This window comes from Cebus imitator, unplaced genomic scaffold, assembly GCF_001604975.1.
Source record: "Cebus imitator isolate Cc_AM_T3 unplaced genomic scaffold, Cebus_imitator-1.0 Scaffold255, whole genome shotgun sequence".
Classification (NCBI taxonomy): domain Eukaryota; kingdom Metazoa; phylum Chordata; class Mammalia; order Primates; family Cebidae; genus Cebus; species Cebus imitator.
In genome coordinates, this window is record NW_016107570.1 from 1,715,927 (window position 1) to 1,737,539 (window position 21,613).

The 21,613-nt window shown below is 38.9% G+C and overlaps 1 protein-coding gene across 2 annotated transcripts in view; it reads right to left on the reverse strand.

Annotated features, from left to right (window-relative positions):
* PDE4D (phosphodiesterase 4D) overlaps window positions 1-5,903 on the reverse strand; it is a 1,550,946-nt gene extending 1,545,043 nt beyond the window's left edge. For both annotated transcript variants that reach the window (XM_017499191.2, XM_037728087.1), the window contains exon 1: window positions 5,827-5,903. The gene's annotated coding sequence lies outside the window, so the exon portion shown is untranslated. The remainder of the gene's footprint in view (window positions 1-5,826) is intronic.
* Between the last annotated feature and the right edge of the window lie 15,710 nt (window positions 5,904-21,613).

Sequence of the window (21,613 nt, forward strand, 5' to 3'; positions counted from 1 at the left end):
CTCAACCAAAGCAATAAAGCAAGGGGGGGGGGGGAACAAAAAAACAACAAGAAAAGGCATAGGATTGGAAAATAATAAGAAAAATAGAAATATTATTAGACAATGTGATTGAGTTATTAAAAAGAATCTACAGCTGAAGTGTTTCCATTAACCACAAAGTTTAGCAAATTTGCTGGATAGAAAAATCAACTGTATTTCTGATACTTGCAACGTGGTGAAAGTTACAAAACAATAAAATTTGCAACAGCATCAAAAATATCAAATACATAGAAATACATCTAACAAAAGATGTATAAGACCACTACAGTGAACTATTTTTCTTTGTGTCAGTACCACATTTAACCATTGTACTTTACAGTAAGTATTGATATCAGATAGTTTTAAGTCTTTCCTGTTTCTTTTTTTTAGGGTTATATTGGCTCCTCCTGGCTACTTGCATTTCCATATAAATTTTGGAATAAGATTGTGAGTCTCCACTATGAGATAAAGCCTGTTGGCACTTTTATTAAAATATCATTGATTTTATGGGAGAACTGATGTCATTAAAATATATGGTCTTTCTATCCATGCATAATTTAGTCCCTCATTAATTTACATCTTTATTTTCTTTCAAAAATGGTTTCTAAATTTTTAATATATAGTGTTATAAATTTGGATTTCTTTTGGATAATTCAAAAGGATAGTTATTAGGAAAGAGCATAAAGGGAAGGAGAGATTATGTGTTTTCATATAATGTATTAGTTCTTGATCTGAGGTTTCTTTCCTGTTCTATTTTTTTTTTAAGTCAAGATGAGAGGGGGCAATAACTCAAAATGAAACTAAGATGGCCACAATCCATCAAGAATGATATCTATGATATGTGGATAGTGTTTGTAAGAACTCAAGAGGCACCCACTGGATGATCTTCTAGATCAGGGTTTTACAAACTGCAGGTTATGTGTTTAGTGGGTTACAAACCAGGCTCATCTTCAATAAAAAAGAAGATACAAATCATGAAAGCACATTGTGTGCAGTAGGTTGAACATTATTTCATAACACTTTTGCTTAAGCTATACAAACATACATACACATAAATATATGTGTATCTATGTAGACTGTGATGTGAAACCTATTGCTTATTGATTACAGTCAAAAATATTTGAAAAAATATGCTCTTGAAACCACCAACAGAATTCTAAATGTAATCACCTTATAATACCTAGTACCTACCATTACCAGGTATTTCACATCTATACAATTTTTGGTTTTGCTCAGATTAAGCCTGTTTTGTGAATATTAAGTTTGTGATGGAATAGAAATGAACAAAAGTTAATGGAGAAAGATTCAGAATCAATGTATCAATTTAATAAGGAACTATAGGTTTTGAGTGAGTTACTCTGGGAAGACTATGAGAACAACAAAGTAATGAAGGTTACCAGGGCTCAGTGTCTTTGAAAGCAGATGTTCAAGAACTACTGGGCTTTAGCTCAGGAAGGGCATTAGAGGCAACAAACAATCCCTTTCATAAGGAGGCAGCAGGAGCTGCAGAGGCAGTGAGTGAAGATAAAGGGCAGCTGTCTGGAGGATGCCTGTCTACGTCTGGCTCTCCATCTCCTCTCTGCCTTGCTCACCCTCCAGTTATCCCTGTAACTCATTCTTCCTGGACATAAGACAAGAACTTAGGACCTGCTGAATGGTGGGACTGAAAGAGCTGTAACACAAACAGGGCTGAAACACACCCCTGCTTGCCATGTTGCAGGCAAGAAGAGGGAGAGAAAAGGGAAGGAGAGAGGAACTGCAATCCTTCAGCGAGCCCAGACCTAGGAGCTCCCCAATCCAGGAATGTAACACCCTCTTTGGAGCTCTGCAGTTCCTGGTGTCTCCAAGCTTCCAGGTACCACCACATTCCCCCATGCCAGCAATGGAAGCCACTTGTGGTACACCTGGTCCAGCCACAGCCTCACAGGGAGCTGGCACCTGTGCCAGCATCTGGAGCTTCCACCCTGCTGCAGCTGCATGCCTGGCTGTGCACAGTGGGCAGCTCCCTTGTTCAGGTACCCCTTGCCTTTTTGCATCAGGCTCACCCTTGGCTGGCATAAGATCCAGGCTGGTGGCATGAGTGCAGTGCAGCCTGCCAGACTGAGTGGGTTGTACCAGCCCAGTGGGCTTGAGCAAAACTTGAGCAAAGGCACCAGTGACCAGAAAGGCTTCTGGCAGGCAAAGCAACACCCCAAGAATCCTGTGATATTTTCCCCATTTTGTAGGTGAAGCAAATGAGGCACAGAATTTTTAAGCAACCAATACACAGTGTTGCAGCTAAAAATTGTGGGGAATGTAGAAAGAAAACAACTAAGAGTGGGCTATGAAGTAACCAGGAAAGAAGAAGATACTGAATTGTCAGCTTGACAAAATGGGGCTCTATACATTTCCCATAGAACTACAAGAGTTCACACACACACTCAAGGTAAATAGAAGCCTGAACTCCCACGGCCTTTACCTGACCACTTTTGTGTGGTATTTGTGGAAATGCCTGATGTTATTTTTTTTTTCCTCAAGAAAGATATCGTCTTTGAGGCTTCCAAACTAGTCCTCATAATGTTGAAAGTTACTAGGGGCTCATCAGGACATTAATGCACAACCCAAGAAACTTTATCATCAGGTGACTAAAATTCACCCTGCATGAGACATATTTTGGGAAATATAGCAAAATGGCTGGTAGACAGATGGTATTTTGCAGATCAAGAAAATAAACTATTTAATCCCTGGATCCATAGTCACTGGGGAGAAAACATCATCAAAACCCCAAACCCGAGTGAAATGCCCATTCCACAAGCACGGCTAACGTCAAACACTATCATTAGATGGTGGTTTCTCCACAAAGCTGTTAAAGGAACTTAAAAATTTGCTCAAAGGTGAGAGGAGAAGCAAGAAAGAGACAGAGGGCTAGCTATTACTAACAAATTTGAAGCACTTATTTAAAAGAGAGAGAGCTTTCAGCCTGACATTTGGACATTGCTTATGTGATGTGAACAGTCGTATCAAAGCCCTGACCTAAATTTAGTAGTCTAAAAAGAATTCAGTTTCTACTTCCACCCTTTTCCAAATGCCAGTTGAGATCTCATTTCTCAGACCCTTTTCATCCATAGGAAATCCCTGAGAACTTTACAAAAAAATTAAGAACAAAAAGGTCAGAAAGTTAAAACACAGTATGCAGTCTCTCTCCTTCCTAAAATGGCCATTTGGTTAAAATTCATTATAATGAAAGAGTTAAAATTCTGCACAGTTTAAGAACAACCAGTTGACCTTTAAATTTGCTGGTTTGAATCCAATCACCTTTCAACAAGCATGAAATCTGGCACAAGGCGTACTAACGCACACCAATTATTTTCATAGTGTACATGACTGATCTCACAGCGTCCTGTTTGGAAAAAAAGAATAGTGTTCATTTTCCAAAAGCCAGACTTAGAGGCTGAGTGTCTCTGTTAGTGGGTGGGATTTTCCTTTGGTAACTGTCTCCAAAATTTCCTTTGGAGGAGGCTTTTCCTTGAAAAAGCCCAGCATAATACCTTAAAGAAAATAACTTTTTCATTTTGTTTAAATTCTGTTAAATGAAATAGTTTCCTCCAACTTTCAGTATGTCAAAAGCAAAAGTAGCTGGGAAATAATTAATTACTATCCCTAGTTAAGAACTTTGCAAGCCATATATATAGGAGAGAAAAAAAAATTCACTGCCAGTGAAAGGATGAAATACTGAATCCTACTTGGAGTAAGTGGATTAAAATCCAGAAACTCAAAACCAATCATTAAGAGATTTTCTACTCCCTAAAATGATTCTTTTTCTTTCTTTTAAAGTAATTCCCATGAGATTCTCCTAAATGGTGAGATCTTCTGATGTCTTCAAAATATAATTCAAATTACAATGTTCCTTCACAGGATTTTTAAGAACACACTGCATGGCTGTTTTGGTGCAACATACAGAGATAGGTGCCCTGATTGGGGGACTACACTGCAGCCAGATAGCCTCTGGTCAATTGCAAGACTGTGTTCCTTCTCACCTCCTTTCTCCTCTACCTCCATAGTTCCTGCTGTACTCCAACCCACCCCATTTCCATCACAGTGGAATGCTCTCCCATGTCAGCCAGTAACATGGACTACTGTCCCACACCTGCACCATATTCAAGCCAGAGTCACATTTTCCTTCATTGAATCCTTTGCCTGAGGAGTGAGACTTCTGAGAGTCCCCAAATCCTCCTCTCAGCTCCTCACTCCAGTGGGAGACTTCTGCTGGCCATGCCCATGTTTGTCAGCCCCTCCCTGCCACAATATTTGATTTTCCTCCTCATTCACTCCCTTTATCTTGTGAGTCCAGAAGAGAGAAAGATCAGAATCTCACAGCAATGTAGGTAGTGGCTCGTGGGTTGTGGCCCCCAGCCAGGATTCAGATCTTCACCCACCTAGCCACTTCTGCTTTGGCACTGAGGAGGGAAGGGCTTGATTCAGGAAAAGAAGGCACTGCTTTGGTTGGGTACTATTCACAGACCATGTTAGAAAGACCCCTGGCCTGGGGCCCTGGCCCAGAAGGCCCCCTTGGAGATTCCCATCAGGACAGTCTGGTTATGTACATAGTCCTGAAGATTCTTCTAAAATCAAAGGGTTCCTCCCAGAGCCCTGGCAGAACAAGGTCATTCCACAGACATGCCAGGAAAGACAGGTAGCCAGAGTCTCTGTGGACCTCCCCACTGCCCCTCTCCTAATCTGACTCATTCCTGAGCAGATCTCCATCACCAGCTTCTTCTAAGTAGCATTAAATTATGATCCTTTTTCCTTACTCCAGAACTGATCAGATTCCATGGTCCAGACACTTGTAATTAACACCAGCTCACAACTGATTTTCCTACCCCCTTTGGCCTCACCAAGATTTGATGAGCAGGAGAAATAAATGTCACTTTGCTACCATCCTCTGCTCAACCTCCAACAGAAAAACTCACATTACCTAAGTACAAAGCATAAAATACTGCTGGCCTACCCTGTTAGAGATTCTCCTTGCATATAGTAAATGTCTCCCCAAGCGATATCATCTTAAAATCTGAGACATGAAAAAGGACCCAAAGTCCTACATGCCTGAAGAATTGCATAGCAATATATTTAGTTAACATTTTCTATTTTATTAATCAGGGTATACAATTCAGCTGTTGATGAGATCTGTTCAGGCTTCCCAGTCTCTCCTTTCTGTCATCATCCTATATACCACCAGAAAAGCAGTATGATATTGGGAAAAAGAGATCTAAAGGCAGAAGACTAGGGCTTCACTCTCAGCAGTGTTAACTGAGTGACTTGGCGAAGTCACTGAAATTCACTGAAACCACAGTTTCCCCTTCTGTAAAATGGAGATAACAATATCAGCCTCACAGGGTGCTATGAAGGAAGCAAATGAAATAATGAAAATAAACATCCTTTTAAATTATAAACAGAGGATAAGGGAGAGGGGAGGGGGAAGGGGAGAAGAAGAAGAAAGAAAACAATCTCTCCTCTCTCTCACCTTCACACTAGGTGAAATAAAATGTTTAGACAGAAAAACCTAAAGAAGAGAATCCAAATAAAATATTCTTAGGAATTGTCAAAGGGAGAAGCCACTGGAATCTCCAAATCTGGCCAAGAGCTCAGCCTGAGCAGCATGTTTTGAACCCCTGAGTCCATGGAACCCTGCACTAAAGCTTTGGAACTCTGACCTGCAGAAAAAAACCAAAATACTTTCCTCAGCTCATTCCCTGTAGTTTAAAAACAAGAGCAACTAAAGGGCAAGCTTGGGAAGCAAGGGGACACAACCCCCTCAGGCCATTCACTTACTTTATCCCCATGGCAAATCAACTTCAGGAGAACATTTCAGCTTTGTGTGTTCTGCTTGGTCCCACTCAAATGGGAAGTTCTGCTGGAGGCCAGAAATAGAAAACAGGAAGTCAACAGAACTGATTTTCCTAACTGCCCAAATGCAAATCCGTTATGGATGAGAATTAGAGTAAAATGTAAACCTCTTTTTAAGAAAGAAGGTCACATGCTGACTGTGTACAGAAAACATCCTACTCCAGGGAAGAAAGAAAGAAAGGAAAAATCCATCAGCTTCCTTCCTTAGTAAAGGAGGATTGACAGAGCTGGACTGACAGTGAAGTAAAGGTTACGAAGTGTGTGCCCATCAGAACCACACTGCCACTAAAAATAATGAAGTGTCCCACTTCAATGCAGACACTATTCTCCAAGCTGGTATCTCTAAAGGTGCTTTTCTTCAAGGGAGCAGAGACTAAAGTGACTCCTGTCTCAACTTTCTCATTACCATTAAGACTATTTTCTTAGAGTCCCACGTTTGACACTTTCAAGTTGAAACTCCAAGCTCCCCCGCCCCCGCTGCATATAGATCTTTTAGTTTCAATCACATACCATCATATCCTCCTTATTTGCACCAGTCAAATTCTGCTCATTCTTCTATGGCAGCTCCTGTGACATTTGCCAGGCCTCACCATTTCCTCAGCCATTTCTGGTCTGAATTCTCAGCTCCCCATGCAGGCTGCCTGCTCTCTTTTATAAACATACCAGATGAATCTTTCCAGTGTGCTGCTTCCCCTTTCCCCAGGTCTGCCACAGCTCCCTACTACCTACTGAGCGCATCTGATTGCCTCAGCCAGTGGTCTTGCCATACCTACCCAGCTTAGGCTGAGTGTTATAGGAGAAAGTACACTAGCACGGACACCAGATCGATCAGGTAAGACTTTAGCTTAGGGAAGGTTTATCATATCATACAGTGGCTGTGCAGATTGAGGAAAATTATAAAACTTCTCTGCACTTCAGTTTTCTCATTCACAGAATGAAGATATTAACACCTACCTACACAGTTACTAAGGATTGAATAGGATAATATGCCCAAAGTGATCCTAGTGAGTTTCGGTGAGAAGAATGAATGCTTATGAGGTGCTTACCACATTCCAGGTTCTGTTCTGAGTGCTGTACCTGTGTTTACACAGGTATTATTATTATTCACCTTATTTTGCAGGAGAAAAACTTGAGGCAAGAGAGAGTAAGTTAAGTCACATACAAATCCATAGAAGAGCTAGCCTTTGAACGGCCTGAATCCAGTGCCCACATGTGTAACGCCATGCTTCACTGCCTCCCATTTCCCCTTCCCTCCAACTTTCACTGGCTAACACAGCTCAGCGGCCCACCTAAGTCCTTCTCATCCTTCCAGCCTTTCCTCTACATTCCAGCTTCCCGTGATGGATGTTAAGCTGCATTTTCTCTCCAATCTCACCTGTCTTGAAAGAAGCAGTTCAGTTATAGCATTCTCACTATACTCAACTCTACCATCTCTCTACTCTTTATCTTGCCCTCACATACACATAAGATTGTCATTCATTGTTCTTCAATTCTTTGGATAATCTATTCCTAGAAACTACATCTAAAAAATAGACCACATCCCCAAATTCCATCATGTCCAAAAGAAATATGTTCTTTCCATCAACACCCCAGCTGCCATCACCAAGCCAACTCACCTGACTTCCATTCACTTATCTAACAAACATTTACCAAGTATCTGCCAGGTTCATTTTGTCCATGAGAATGACGTGGGACTTGTTCCTCCATGAGCTCACATGTAATGAGGAGATCAGTGTTAACACAGAAGTTGTAAATAGGTTGTGACAAGTACTAAATGCATGCTGCTAATGGCATCATCACCTCTGGCTCTTCTCACCTGCATTACCCATGTCGTGTCATGCACCAAAGCTGTCACACTGCCCCTTCCTCTTCATCGCGATGCCAGCTGTGATTTGCTTGCACCCTACCTTGTTCCTGAACTATTTCAGCCCCTCACAACTTACCTTACTGCCTCATTCGCCTGCCCTTCAAAACCAGCCCACCTTCTGATGCCCAATAACCTGATGTCACTCTCATATTTAAAACACACAAATGCGGATGAACCAAATGCAAAACCCTGAGCTTGGCCAGGCAACGTTGCCTGGAAACTTGACTTTCAATCCTTACATTGCTCTGTTCCCCCAACATACACACACTTCATGACCCACAGCTAAAAGAGACTTCCCGCAATTCTCTAAAAATGACTCACACTTCTATTTCCTGTTTTTCCCTTTACCCACCCTGGCCTCTCTCCCACTGCCTTCATTTTTTCATTAAACTCTGGAACTCAGGTGCTCCTGCTCCAAGGTTTAGGTCACAAGTTACCTCCTCCATGAAGCTTTCTCTCATTCTCCCACAATGAGTGAAAGCTCCATTCTCTGATTTGCTTTAGTTGTCCATTTGCACATTCCACTTTGCACTACAGTCATTTGTATATTCATCTTATGGTTTCTGTGCTTTAGGACAGGTACATTGTCTTAATCATCTTTGCTCAAGACAGTGCCTAGCAGAGTGCCTCAAGTAAAATATGTGCTCAGTAAATAATACATGCATTTTTCCAATTTTTTTTGTATGCGATATAGTGAGGAAAATATCTCTTGAGAATCAACAAGCAGAAATCCAAAGTTTTTTTTTTTTTTTTTTTCCGTTAATATCATCTGTGATGATTAATTTTATGTGTCAACTTGGTTGGGCTTAGGGATGCCCAGATAGCCGGAAAAACATTACTGTATTTCTGGATGTGTCTGCCAGGGTGTTTCTGGGGGAAATTAGCATTTCAATCAGTGAACTAAATAAAGAAACACTGCCCTCACAAATGTGAGCTAGCATCATCCAATTTATTGAGAGTTCAGGTACAACAAAGAGGCAGAAGAAGGCAAACCCTCTTTCCTTGAACTGGGACATCCATCTTCTGCTCTGATATTGGAGTTCCTGGTTCTTGGGCCTTTTGATTCTGGGACTTGCACCAGTTCCTCCCCACACCCCCAGTTTCTCAGGCCTTCGGCATCAGACTAGGAGTTTGCCATTGGCTCCCCTGGTTCTCAGGCCTTTGGACTCAGACCGAGTTATACTACTGGCTTTCCTTGTTGTCCAGCTTTAAGTTGACATATTGTGAGACTTTTCAGCCTCCATAATTGCATGAGCCAATTTCAATAATAAATATCTTCTTATATATCTATACATTTCCTATCGGGTTTGTTTCTCTACAGAATCCTAATAGATTATCTAATTGTTTATCCAATAAGTCTTTTCCTCCCTAGACAATATGTTAGGCACAAGGGACACAAAAATAAAAACACAGACACCTGCACTCAATAAACTTACATTCAGTATCAGAGAGATTGGCACAGAATACAAATAAAATAAGGAGATATATGCAAAATAATATGAATTGCAAAATTACAGCAATTCATCACCAACTAGGTTTGTGACCTTGGGCAAATCATATTGTGAGCTAAATATTAATAAGTTTAAAATGCAAAATCAGAGGCAGTCTATGAATTAATGATTCTAACCATTGCGAGGCCTCCTCTGCTGATGGCTGGCACATTGGCATTAGGGCTTATGTTTGCAAAGATCCATTACTGATGCTTTAATTATAAGGAAATTAAGGCAACATCTAAAGAAAGGTTTAAAAAACAGCAGCCAAAATTGATAATTAAACAATGAAAAATTTGATCATCAGCACCACTTGATAAATACGTAAGTGAAATTTAAGGCCCTGAAATGCAGGGCAGGCCTAGCAGAAATGAATGTCCCAGGGGATGAGATGCTGTCTTCGGGTTCCCACATTCCACCACCAGTATTCACCATATCTGGTTGGAAATGTGTGCATGTGAGTCAGCCTCCCCTCTATGACGTGAGTAGGGGCCACTTTTGGCTCAGCTCTGTATCCTCTACACATGACGCTTGGCACATAGAAAGTATTCAATAAATGTTTATGAATGAAGCAATCAGTTATTTTCACGAAGAATTTACTGGGAATTTCACATGCTAAATCTAGAACAAATGATATGGTTCCTATCATCAAATAAAATCAATGAAAAACCTAAGATGTGGCCAGGCACGGTGGCTCACACCTGTAATCCCAGCACTTTGGGAGGCCAAGGCAGGCAGATCACCTGAGGTTGGGAGTTTGAGACCAGCCTGACCAACATGGAGAAAGCCCATTTCTACTAAAAATACAAAATTAGCCAGGCGTGGTGGCACATGCCTGTAATCCCTGCTACTCTGGAGGCTGAGGTAGGAGAATCGCTTGAACCCAGGAGGTGGAGGTTGCAGTGAGCCAAGATAGCACCATTGCACTTTTAATCTTGTTGGCAACAAGAACGAAAATCCATCTCAAAAAAAAAAAAGAAAGAAAGAAAAGAAAAACCTAAGACATAAACTGCAAATCATGACTTGGTATTAGAGAGGGGTCATTATCTTGGCCGCCAAGAAGTAATTTCAAAATAACAAATTCTCTTTGTATTTCTTAAACACTGTGAAAAGGAATCTCAGTCTGCAGCAACAATTCCAAAACCCCTTCATTTCACGTGGTCATGTCACATCACACAAGCCCTGTCACGCGCCTCTCTCCATCATACCCTCCCACCAAAACTGCTCTCCCAGACCTAGTCCTCAAACCTGTGTCCTTCTAACCTTCCACCTTTTCCTGTGATTCTGTATCACAAAAGCCCAAAAGAATTGCTCTGGCAAGATCTAACAGTCCCTGAAATGTCAGGAAGAGAAACAAAATAAGTAAGTAAAACTAGAACAATTCTTTGTAGGCAGTAAAACAACATCTCAGATCTACCATATATTATAACTGTTGGCCTGATGGCATATAGATAAAACATAAAGGTACCCAAAGAAATCAAAAATGGTACAAAGAAACAAAAATGTTTAGATTTTTTATGCATCTACAATGTTTGGGAGACTTGTGATGTTCAATCACAAAATATTTATTAAGTACCTGCTCTAAGCATTTGTTTTGAAAGAGATACTGTGTCGGGGGTACCCAAGACCCCCGCTACATTTAGACATCACTAGAAGGACCCATGGGACCCAGTGTAGAGCTGTACTTTAGCTAAGATTCATTCCAGTGATATAGCAAGGATACACAGCCAGATCATAAGGGAGAAAGCCACAGGCAGAGTCTGAAGGATTTTATGTGCAGACTTCCTTATGCTTCTGCCCACCACAGGAGATCACATAGAGTACAGCGAGGAAAATGCAACAATTTGTATATGACATTTCAGCCCAAGGAAGCTTCTTTTTAGAAACTCAGTGCCCAAGGTTTTTCATGGGGCCAATCACATAGGCACTCCCTGCCTAGCACATCAAAATAGTCCAGATTCCAAGCAGGGAAGCAGGTGTTCAAGCATAAACTGTGTTGTTTGGACGAAAGTCAAGGCACAGTGAACCACACTTATCAATTGACTGTTGACTGAGAGCACTCCAAGGGCGGACTTCCCAGTTACCAACCAAATGCTAACCTGGCAAGTAGGCCTTTCTAAGGGTAGCAGTGTCAAGCCTGCTATGTTAACTCTTTCCTGCACAGATACAAAAACCCAGTTTTTGTTTCAAGGCAATTAACATCAACAGAAATAAGATTTATACATAAAAATAGGCATTGCATACAGTAGCATCCTAGGTAACACTAAAGCAGAAATTCCCAAAATGTCCTCAAGTGCTTTTATCAGCATCATCAGGGTGCTGGTCAACCCAGCGGCTGCAGCCCAAACCATCCTGAGAAATAGAAGAATGGGGCATCAGTAAGAGCCACGGGCTGAGAGGAGATTACAGAAGACCTTGAATATCATAATGAGACATTTGAATTTGATTTCGTAGTCTTGGAAAGCCACTGAAGGTTTTCCTTTTTCTTCACCAGATAACAAGATCAAAATAGCATTGTTTGGAGGTGAATCCGATCACCTATGTAGAATATACTGAAGGAGGCTAAGACGAGAGGCCAAGAAACCAGAAGCTCAAAAGGAAAGAAAATGATCGTAATATGTAGGGACCACTCATTAGGAATTAGACACTGTTCAGGGTGCTTCTCGTGAATCCTGTCAGCCTTCTAAGGCAGTTGCTATTGTTCCCATTTTGTAGCTTGCCAGTGTCATGCAAGTCAGGACAATAGAAAAGGAGCAGGGAATAGAAAAGGAAATAAAAAACTGAGAATAGAAAAAAAAAAAAGAGTGGTGAGCCAGTGCTCAAGGGAAGGGAGAGGAAGTCATCACAGCTAACTCCTGAGCATATCTTGTTCTTTCTTTCCTTTGGGCCTTTTTTTAAGGAAAGAAAAAAGAAATTTATTAGTTCATATAAATGGAAAGTCCAACAGGTAATTGGATTCAAAGCATGAAAGAATCTCTTTAGGACTCTCATTGTCCATTGGTCTCTTGGTTCTATTTCCTGTGGTTTTCTTCAAAAATTTTCTTGTTATCTGCTCTGCAGCTGGGAAAGACACACTGCTTCCATATTTGGGCTGCATTGCCTGAATTTAACAGTTTCATCATGTATTTATAATGCAAATGACAAAGCAATAGCAACGATAACAGTAATAGTAATGTTATTAATAACTAATATTAAAACATATTTAATGCTTTTTTTCTGAAACTTTTTTATTAACAAATATTTTACATTGACTCTAATTTTCACTTGTTCAGATCATGTTTTAGTGATTTTTTAAATATACTTTAAGTTCCGGGATACATGTGCAGAACGTGCAGGTTTATTACATAGGTATACATATGCCATGGTGGTTTGCTGCACCCATCAACCAGTCATCTACATTAGGCATTTCTCCGAATGCTATCCCTCCCCTTGCCCCCACCCCCAACAGGCCCCGGTGTGTGATGTTTCCCTCCCTGTGTCCATGTGTTCTTATTGTTCAACTCCCACTTGTGAGTGAGAACATGCAGTGTTTGGTTTTCTGTTCTTGTGTTAGTTTGCTCAGAATGATGGGCCTTTTATTCTAAGAAGACAGGGAAAAGTCATCTTCCAAAAATGGTGGAACATAAAGAGAGAACTAAAAGCAGACATAGCCAAAAATTTTCCAAATGAGGTAAGAGAGGTGAAGAAGGAATAGGATGTTCCACCTTCTTCCTGTCTCAGACAGTAAGGAGTAGCTAAACTGGTAGCATTCTTTCATCTTCATTATCTCGGAGAAATTTACGCTACTAAAATTGTTTCTTCTTGATTATTTCCCTGACATGATGCAACCCCACAATCACTTAAGAACTGAGCTACTCTTGAGACTAATTCATAAGGTGTCTAAAATGAACAGTCCAGAAGCATCACAGTCTCATCAGGACACATTTATTAATCACTTGATTCCATCAACGGTGTTAGTGACACTGACCCCAAGGACTTTAGAGGATGCAACACAGAAATCTGCTCAATTGATAAATACCTACCTTAATTCTTACTTTATAAAAGCCAGAATTAAGTAATAAGACATGACAAGCCACTATTTAAGGGGAATTAATCTGTTGACTCAATTGGCATTTAAGCAGAGGTCAAAGACCATTAGAACAGATTGAAATGAATGTAGCAAAATAACTCAATACTAGGTTACTGATCTTATCTCATTGAAAATCACTCCAAAATCTTTATTAGCCCTTACCATAACTTCCAAGGGGGCTGCCTGTATCTCTCTTATTCAGAATCCTTATTAGCCAAGTAAAGTGCTCAGCAGTGTGGCCAGGAAATGAGAAGGAGGAACTTGAACAAAATCCTTAAAATAGACCTCACCCCAAAGGCTTATGGAATGTCCCTTGTGATTGGGGAGAATTCATTCTGATTTTGGTAACCAGCTCAGTTACAGCTTGCTTGAGAATTATTTTCCCCTAAGAGGTAATGCCAGGAAAAAGTGATATGAAGGGATTTGCTCAGGGTAATTTATGTATTTCTTTACATTTCAGCCTGCCCTGTACTTCATGCAGGTTGAACAGAAGTGTTTTCTGAGCACGTATTGTTACAGCCCTCTGAGATGGTGTAAAAGAATGAAAGAAGACATGACCTGCTTTCCAGGATTTTTCAGAAGAATATTGGGATGAATACAGGTAAAAGCAAGATGAACACATGCAGGTGACTGTTAATGAACAGTGGCTAAATGCATGGTTATGGGAGTTGAACTGCCTAGGTTTAAATCCTGGCTCCACTAGTTACCGCTTAGAGCAGGTCATATACTCTTTATAAGCCTCAGTTTCCCCTTCTGAGAACTGGGTTGATAACATCCACCTCATAAGGTCCTTGTTAAGGGTGGTAAGGTAATAAACATAAAATGATCAGCACATAAAAGGTGTTCAACAAATGTTAGCTACTATTACCATAAAAATGATCATTTTTGTTTTTACTACTGTTACTACTATTCCTACTGTCTTGCTACTCCCATCTATATTTTGCCCCATACCTTAAAGACAAGGAGGCTCCCAAGCTGTATGCCATGGTCCAAGTCAGATAGAATATCTGGCAGGGAGGCTAGGAGGCTCAGGGTCTGTCAAAAACAGCAAAGAAGAGTATTTCCGAGGGAGGAGATGGCTGTGGAGTGGAGTAAGCAGAGCCTGGATAAAGTAAATAGCTACGTTTGCTCTGAATGACTTTCAGAACCAAGAAAGAGCACATGTTCACAGATCATATGATTTTCAGAGCTGGAAATTGACTTAGAAATCCTTGTTACTTTTTTTTTCAATGCAGCTTTTGGATAGCCATAAAAATCTTAAGCTTTCCTTTAATGTTATTTAAATTTTTAAAATAAATTCAGTAACAAGAAAAAAAAAGGATGAACACAACAGTAACTTTGAAGCTATTTTATTTATATCTTAAAAGATACGTATTTCTTCCTTGGATCATGTGGCTACCATGTGAGCACTGAATCTGCTTGCTCACCACCAGCTTTTCACTCCTAAAGGATGGAGAAAACAGAGCCAGAGGCAGGCTGCGCTCCATGTCAAGCTTATCTGCTGCTTTATTCTCAAATACCTTAAGACCCTTTCACCCTGACTTTGATACACCCCATAGCAGGTCAGGACCCTGCTTACTCCAAAACCATAATTTTACAGACAACAGGACAATGAGACTCCACTGACTTATTATTAGCCACACAGCTAGTTGGCGAAGAAAGAAATCAGATATCCTGCTGATGGAGAGGAAGATTCAGAGAAGAAGGAGAAACAGGAAAATGAAGGCTTGCAATAATTTTCTGTGGAAAGTCAAATGATGTGGGCAGCAAAAAAGGGACTTAAGCAAAAAGATTTTTTAGGAAAAGCATTCTTGCTGCTGTATGCAGAGTGCAATAAATTAACCATGTCATATTCCTTATCTCTGCACCTTTTGCTACCAGAACCTAAAATATATACCAAAAAATATATTTAAAGGTAAAATCCAGTTGTTTTTGTTTTTCATTTGAGTAAATTTTCTATTTATAATCAGTGATTAACCCATTTTAGGAATGAAGTAGAAATGAAGGGTTTTCTCCCCAGTGGGAATAACAAACTTGAAGGCTCTATGGCTAAAAATACAAATCCCATTGTGTTGCTTCTTTGCTGTTGTTTTTGAGACAGGGTCTTTGTGTTGCCCAGGCTGGAGTACATGGTGCCATCATGGATCACCATAGCCTCAACCTCCCAGGCTCAATCAATCCTCCCACCTGAGCCTCCCGAGTAGTTGGCATGCAGGAACACATCACCACACCTGACTAATTTTTGTATTTTTAGTAAAGACGGGGTTTCGCTATGTTGCCCAGGCTGATCTCAAATTCCTGGGCTCAAGTGATCCACCCGCCTCAGCCTTCCAAAGTGCTAGGAATACAGGTGTAAGCCACTGCAGCTGCCTATAGCTTTTTCAGGGTCAAAAAGTTACAAATTGAGCACTCATTATCTTAGAGTCTTTTCAATGTTCTCCAAATCAAAAGTCAAGTTTCATTCCTACTTCCCTAAGCAGAGAGTTCTTCCCAGCTTAGAGTTTCATTTCAAGGAACTGATGGCAAGGATTTTTCAGGTACAGGTATCATATTTGAAAGTTTAATTCCTTCCCAGAACAACTGTGCGCATATTGAGCTAATACAGACCTGTGTTTTTGGTAGATTCTCAGCAAATGTTTGATGGTGACCTTGGCCTGCAGGACTTGACCACCACCCTTAGCTTTCATAGCCTTTTCCCAGAAGGAACCAGAGGGAAAAGTAACTTCAAGCCTAGAATTATTCTGTTTAGCCATTTCTCTTGTTGCTTACCAAAGGCTTTGCCAATGAGAATACTGATAAAGGGCAACATAAACACATCTATGTGTGAGCTGCCATCTGAAATTGAAGTTAAATACACTTGATGCTGACCAATAAACTGTAGTGCTTTTTCAGAAGAAAAGAAGATACTCCTTTTCTCTTGGAGCCATGAAAACAATCCAGAGTATGGGGTAGGGGGCACTCCAGAGTTCCTATATAGAAAGAGACTGAAGCAGGAATATAAGTAGAAAAGAAGCCTAGGGGACTTGACTCTTTTTTTTCTCTTGATACGATTTCAATGCCCCTCAAAAACTTGTGTTGAAATTTAATTGCCAATGTAATGGTATTGGGAGGTGGGGCCTTTAAGAGGTGATTAGGCCATGAGGGCAGAGCCCTCATAAATAGATTAATGCTGTAATCTCAGCAGTGGGTTCCTGATAAAGGGATAAGTTCAGCCTCCATTTGCTCTGTTTCTAGTGCTCACTTCCACCTTCCATCCTTTCACAATGAAGGACCCTCACCAGATGCTGGTGCCATGCTCTTGGGCTTCCCAGCCTCCAGAACTGTGAGCCAAATAAACTTCTTTCTACATAAATTACTATCTGTGGTATTCTCTTAGCAACAGAAAACAGACTAAGACAATATCTAACACAATGTTTTGATATACATATTGTCAAAAGACAAAATTATAACAAATTTAGTTTTAAGATCTAATTGACTTCTATTCGTGATTCTAGAATTCAGCAGTATTTTATTCTATAAAATAGAATGAGTGCTCCACTGGGCATGGCAGAACAGTTGGTTTTTGTAAGGTGGGAACAAGGAAACAGAATAATAGAGAAAAGCAGATCGGTTAACATCAGGTTACTTTTCTTATAAAAGTTAAAACAGTGGAGACTTCCTTATTATACTGACTCAGGTTGACTGGGCCCTTTCCAATTGGCTTCTGTGAATCTTCTGTTTTCAAAAGATCTGATCTGTTTGGAAATTTACCTGCTTTCTTAATTTTCTTAAAATTTCAGTTTAATCATGTGCTTTGGTTAGTTGGGACCTAAAATGAGAGCTCCCGTAAATTTTATTTAACAATATGCATAATGACATGATTACCACATCAAGCAAATTAACTTATCTATCATAGATTTATCATATCTAACATCCACTATCTTAGCAAATTCCCTTATGAAATGAAATATTATTAACTAGTCTTCATGCTATACGTTAGATCTCTACGCTTATTTATTCTACATAAATGAAACTTTGTACCCTTTGACCTCCATCTCCCCACTCCCCCACTCTTCCTACCCCAGTGACCACCCTTTTACTCTGTTCCTACATATTTGAATTTTTTTTAATTTCACATATAAGTGAGACAATGTAATATTTTTCTTTCTGTGTCTGGCTTATTTCAGATAGCATAATGTCCTTTTGGTCCATTCATGCTGACACAAATGGCAGGATATCTTTTTTTAAGACTGAAAAATATTTCGTTGTGTATGTGCACACACACACAAATTTCTTTATTCATTCATCTATTGACAGCCAAAGGCTGTTTCCATATCTTGGCTATTGTGAATAATGCTGTGAAACATGGGGGCACAGGTATCTCTATGAGGTGATTTCATTTCCTTTGCATATACGCTAAGAAACAGGATTGCTGGCTCATATAGGAATTTTATCTTTAATGTTTTGTAGAACTTCCATATTATTTTCCACAATGGTGGCACCACTCCATATTCCCATCAACAGTATACAAGGATTCCTTTTTCTGCATATCCTAGCCAACACTTGTTGTCTCTGTGTTTTTTATAATTACCATTCTCACAGGTGTGAGGTAATACTGTGGTTTTGGTTTGCATCTTCCTGATTAGTGATATTGAGCACCTTTTTATATACTTGCTGTAGGAGACTTTTCTTGCAGCTGTGTTTGCAAACACTGCTTTTACATGGATTGCATATTTATGGGGAAGCTCCTTGGATTTTGTGAGAAAACAGCATCAGCTTCAGCTGAATGGAGCTGATGAAGATGGAGGTGGTCAAGCCCCTAAATCTATGCCATTCCCTGACCTCTCTACTGAAGACTAAATGAATAAATGAAAGGCCAGAGGGGAAAAAACTTGAAAAATGAAGAAAAGCAAATGTCTATGAGTCTGCTCTGGTATAAATCTCTGAAATCTTATGGTATTTAGATCCTGCGACCTTCCAAAGACAACCATATAAATAGTTCAGATGCCTTGCTTGGAGTGATCCAAGCAAATCATTCCATATCTATCCTATGTATTATCTACTTTGTTCATATTCTGTGTTGGGTTGAAAAAAATAATGAATTGCTTTTTTTAGAGAATAATGCCACAAATAGTGAAAAATTCAAAAAGTACCCTGCTTCCTATCCCTATCACCCAACAACTGTTACAGCTTCTTGAATATAATTCCAAAGCTGTTCTTTGTATATACAAGTATATATATACATGTATTTTTATGTAAAATTTACATATGACATATATAGGAAAGTGGTTTTTAAGCTATTTTTTGCTGTGATCTACAAAAAGGAATGAACTTTCTCTTCTGTTCCATTGATGTAGCTATCTGTGCACCACTACCATAGAGCTGTAATAATTATAACTCTATAAGAATATGTGTTCGTCAGAGCATTCATGCTTCTCATTACTATTCTGATTCAAGATGTTTCCTAGCTATTCTTGCTTTTTTATTTTTCCATACAAACTGTAGAATTAGCTTCCCTGGGCATACAGTCCTCTCTTGCATATCTTAGCACCAATTGTTGTTTATGTGTGTAAAGGCTATTGATTTGTTTTATCTAGCCACACTAAATTCTCTTTTTTTCACTATTGTTGGCAGTGATCTTTCAGTTAATTTTCTTGGGTTTTCAAGACACAGAGTTATATTATTTGCAAATATGATTATTTTACCTCCCCTTTTCCAACGTGTACCTACCATACTTTTTTATCATATCTAAACATTGGTTAGTACCTCAAAACTGATGTTCAATAATGTTGTGGTAGTGGCATCTTTGTCCCGATTTAATGTGAGTGTATGGTTTGTTCATGAAATGTGATATGACTTTTGAGATAAGACAAATATATTTTATTAACGTCATATAATATAAAGTTAGTTCTATTTTGTGAGATGTTTTTTCACAATCAATAATGGATTTTAATTTTATAGCAAACATTTTCAGCAACCATGAGTGTGGGCATATGTTTTTACTGTTTTGATACGTTAGGATGTTAAACAATTATCAATAGATTTCCTAACCTAAACTATCCTTTCTTTCCTGAAATAAATGCTACTTGGTCTTGTTATATTATTATTCCATTGTCCCCCTGCAGTATGTTTGCTAACACTGTACTGAAGATGTTTGCATCAATAGTCACGAGACTGGTTTTCTCTCTATTATTTTTGTTGTCCTGTGGCAGACTGGCACCAATGTAATCTCCACTTGATAGAAAGTAACTAGAGTCTTTTCTTCTAGAAGAGTTTTGAAAGCATTGGAGTGACTGAGTCATTAAGGTTATGAAGAGCTCACCTGTAAAAATATCTGTGCCTGGTTGTTTGGAAGAGGGGTAGCCTGACTTTCATGTTTTTTCTATTGTAATTGGTCTCTTTAGATTTTCGAAGTCTTCTGGGGCTAGCCTTAGAACTTTATTTTTCCTAGAAATTACATATTTTAGGTTGGGTGCGGTGGCTCAGGCCTGTAATCCCAGCACTTTGGGAGGCCGAGGAGGGTGGATCACAAGGTCAGGAGTTTGAGACCAGCCTGGCCAATATGGTGAAACCCTGTCTCTACTAAAAATATAAAAATTAGCTGGGTGTGGTGGTGGGCGCCTGTAGTCCCAGCTACTTGGGAGGCCAAGGCAGGAGAATTGCTTGAGCCCAGGAAGCAGAGGTTGCAGTCAGCTGAAATCGCGCCACTGCATTCCAACCTGGGTGACAGAGTGAGACTCCGTTTCAAAAAAAAAGAAAAAAGAAAAAATTACATATTTTTATCCAGGTTTTTACATTTATTTGCTTATGGCACATGTAAGTCCTATAATCTCGTTTAATTTTCTCTATCTGTAACTCTTTCACTATTCTTATTTTCTTGTATCATCTATTTCTGCTTTTTCCCTTAAAAAAATAATGAGTGTTGCACCATTATTCACAATAGCCAAAAGGTAGAACCATCCAAAAGCACATAACAAAATCAATTGTATAAACAGAATGTGGTATGTTACATACAACAGAATATTATTCAGAAATAAAAAGGAATGAAGTTCTGATACATGCTGAGTGAAATAAATCAGACAAAAAAGGACAAATACTATGTTATTCCACTTACATGAAATATCTCGAATAGGCTTCATAGACACAAAAGGTAGACTGAACATTACCAGGGGCTAGCGGGGAGGGAGAATGGAGGAGTTATTGCTTAAAGTTTCTGGGGTGATGAAAAAGTTCAGAAATCAATATTGTTGATGATAGTATAACATTTGCATATAATTAATGCCACGGATTTGTATATTTTTAAATAGCTAAAATGGAAAATTTAGGTATATAATTTTTAACTACAATTTTAAAAATATTTCCAAGAAAGAGCATAGCAAACAGATTTATTTAGGGATTTTTCAAACACAACTCAGAGTTCATTTTGGTACTTTTTAAATTTTCCAAATTAATTAAAAATGTCTGCTTTTAACTTTACTAATTTTTTATTCTGCCTTATCTTTATTTTACTTAATACATTCTGGTATCATATGCTTAATTCATTTAATTTAGTTCCTATTTGTTACAAGTATTTGAATCTATGAACTTCCTTGTAAGTACTGCTGAAACAAGATCTCATAGTCTCTAATATACAGTGTTTTAATTCCTGTTGCTTTCCAAATAGTCTGCATTTTTAGTGATGATTTTTCTCTTTGAGACTGAAAAATTATTTAAAGAGTGTTCTTTAATTTCCAGGAGGTAACGTGATTTTTTTTCTATCTTGATTTTTAACTTTTGAAGCTTTATGTTGGCATGAGATAATGTCTGTACTATTTCTACTTGATGGACTGCATCACAGTTTTCTTTGTGGCTTAATATGTAGTTAATTTTTGTAACTGCTCCATTAATACTTGAAAGTGTAATCTGTCTTCATAGTATATAGTTTGTTGTAAAGCTATTAAAACTATCCTTACTTTTTTTTCCATATGGTTTCTTGGTAGTTAAAAGATAAAGAATTAAAGTTTTCTACTGCTAAAGGATTTCTTCTTATTCCTATTTTCTGTAGCTTTGACACCATGTTTTCCATGCCAATTTATTTATCATATAAATTGCACTGTGAATTACATCCTTTATTATCAAGTTCCCTTTTTGTCTTTTTTTCATGTTTTTTGTTTTGAATGCAACCATAGTTATGACAGCTGCTTTTTTTTTCTGCATTTACTTTGTATGTCTTTGCCTAATTTTTATCTTAATCCTTTCTGAGTTTCATTGTTTTAGATGCATCTCATATATTACAAATAATTTGATTTCCCTTTTTAGTAAATTTGA